Genomic DNA, 2,138 nt, shown 5'->3' with positions numbered 1-2,138 from the left:
TAAAGAAAACTACGTAGGTAAATTACGTTCTTTAGAAGTTTTTTTTCCGGAGGAAGTATACTGGGTGTTGTAAATACTGGAAACCACGTATATAAGTATGTATACATAATTGGTCCAAAACTAAAAAAAAACAAAACTTGCGAACGAAAAATGGTGGCGGGCTTATACTACGTGTGTTTCTAACCTATATGTCTGTGAAGTTAATTAACAATCATGTTGTCTTTATTTTTAGGGAACTTCTGGACTACATCATTGGACTTCCCACCGAACAGTCTGCAATATAATTTAAATGTACCTACCGACTATTTTTTTTTTTAATTGTTTTTTAATTTTTTACTGTTTTTTTTCTTCGGTACCTTGACGTTGTTGGCAGAATCATCGTTTCTAAACGATGCAGCCATAAACTTTAAAAAGTGAAGTGAAGTGAGGTGAAACCACGTAATACAATTTAAATGCGATCATGAATTCAAACTCATAAAGTCGAATACAGTTTAGAGTTCAAGCCGAGAGTCGAGCCCGTGACATAAATATCACGTGACCTCCGAGCAGTTGTCATGGATTCTTTACGTAATGAAATGTGTCGTTATATCTCATCCTGTCCACTCAATCATTCAATCAATCAATATATATACAAAGGACATAAATGTACGAATAAAAATAAGCACAATAGACGGCCTTATTGCTGAACAGCAATTTATGCCAAGGAACCTTAGGGTGAAAGAAGTTTATGCATTGAAGCACTCCTATAAAATGTCTAAATAAAACGTTGTTAACTTAGGTGAAGTGGTACTAATAAGAATTTTCTGACAAGAAAATTCCGCTTTATATCAACTCAGAATCATGATCTGAATCATCCCCCTCAGTATTCGTTACAATGTCACTAACACCCTGTATAAACCTACTTTCCTTCCAATTTCTAACCTAGTAAAAAAAACATCCTATTCGTTCCTACTCGTTTTGTCGTAACTCATTTTAAGATTCACTGAGTTATTATTTGGAAAATCCTTAAGACGACCTCACCGTTTTTTCCTTATGGGGTATACCAGGAATCGTAGTATAAAACCTAGCATTTGAATCCGGAAAGTATCATTCAAGCAACATCGCTTGTAGCCACATAGTCTTCAGTCTCCAATCCTCCTCATCAACATGAAGTGCTTCAGCCTGATGGTGGTGGTGTTGGCCGTACTGGCCATGATCATGGGCGGATCTCAAGCCGCGCCGGAGCCGCAACCAGCGGGGGCCAAGGGACTGCTGAAGGGCGCTGTAAGTATCATTTCATTTTCATTACCTATTTTTTTATTTATTTGCATGACTTATATTTTTAATTATTATTAATGATCATTTTATAACCCACTGAAACATAGTATAAAACAAAGTCGCTTTTTCTGTCCCTATGTACGCTATAAATCTTTAAAACTACGCAATGGATTTTGATGCGGTTTTTTTTAATAGATAGAGTGATTCAAGAGGAAGGTTTATATGTATAATAACATCCATAAAATAGTGGAGAAATACTGTTATTTTTGAGGTTTTTAATGTGATGTCGTAAATAATTTAATTTTTTCCTCAGCATTGCACCCGAGCGAAGTCGGGGCGGATCGCTAGTTTAATATAAAATAATATACTAATACTTTTTTTACAGAAAACCGTCCTGGGAGTCGTTGGAGCCGTCGGCACAGGAGCTGAGATCATCGACCGCATCAAGAACAGACACGGATGAGCAGCATTTGCATTATTGTACAATAACCAAAGAATACCTTATTTTGTATCATAATTACCTACTCACTAGTCTTTGATGGTAATAAAAACAATTTTACAATTCTATCCACTTTTTTCAATAATACATAAGTACACCTTTCAGTCGCTTTTTGGCTCAGGCTTTCAAACTCTTTCACATTAAATTCATAGTTATTTAAAATTACATAAGTATCTACCTACTTATTAATTGACGCCCGTGATCCGTGCGCAGGGGTAATGGGTACTCTGAAAACAACTTACAGACACTTCTGATACTAAATCGTACAATTAATTCGAATATGATGAAAAAAAATATTAGGAACAAATCAAGACCTAAATAGGTACCTATGTGCGGTCACGTGTACTAATATGTATACACTTTGAAACCATGTCACATTGAC

The 2,138-nt window shown here is 35.5% G+C and overlaps 1 long non-coding RNA gene across 1 annotated transcript; it reads left to right on the top strand.

The window, feature by feature from the left end:
• Positions 1–1,104: 1,104 nt before the first annotated feature.
• On the top strand, positions 1,105–1,824 carry LOC126371386 (uncharacterized). Its single transcript, XR_007567012.1, has 2 exons — positions 1,105–1,263; positions 1,643–1,824. It is a non-coding gene; the product is annotated as an uncharacterized LOC126371386 (long non-coding RNA).
• Positions 1,825–2,138: the final 314 nt, after the last annotated feature.

The sequence above is a fragment of the Pectinophora gossypiella genome, chromosome 12 (assembly GCF_024362695.1).
Source record: "Pectinophora gossypiella chromosome 12, ilPecGoss1.1, whole genome shotgun sequence".
NCBI lineage: Eukaryota > Metazoa > Arthropoda > Insecta > Lepidoptera > Gelechiidae > Pectinophora > Pectinophora gossypiella.
The sequence above is the reverse complement of the archived record's forward strand: the minus strand, read 5'-3'. Positions and strand labels throughout refer to the sequence as shown.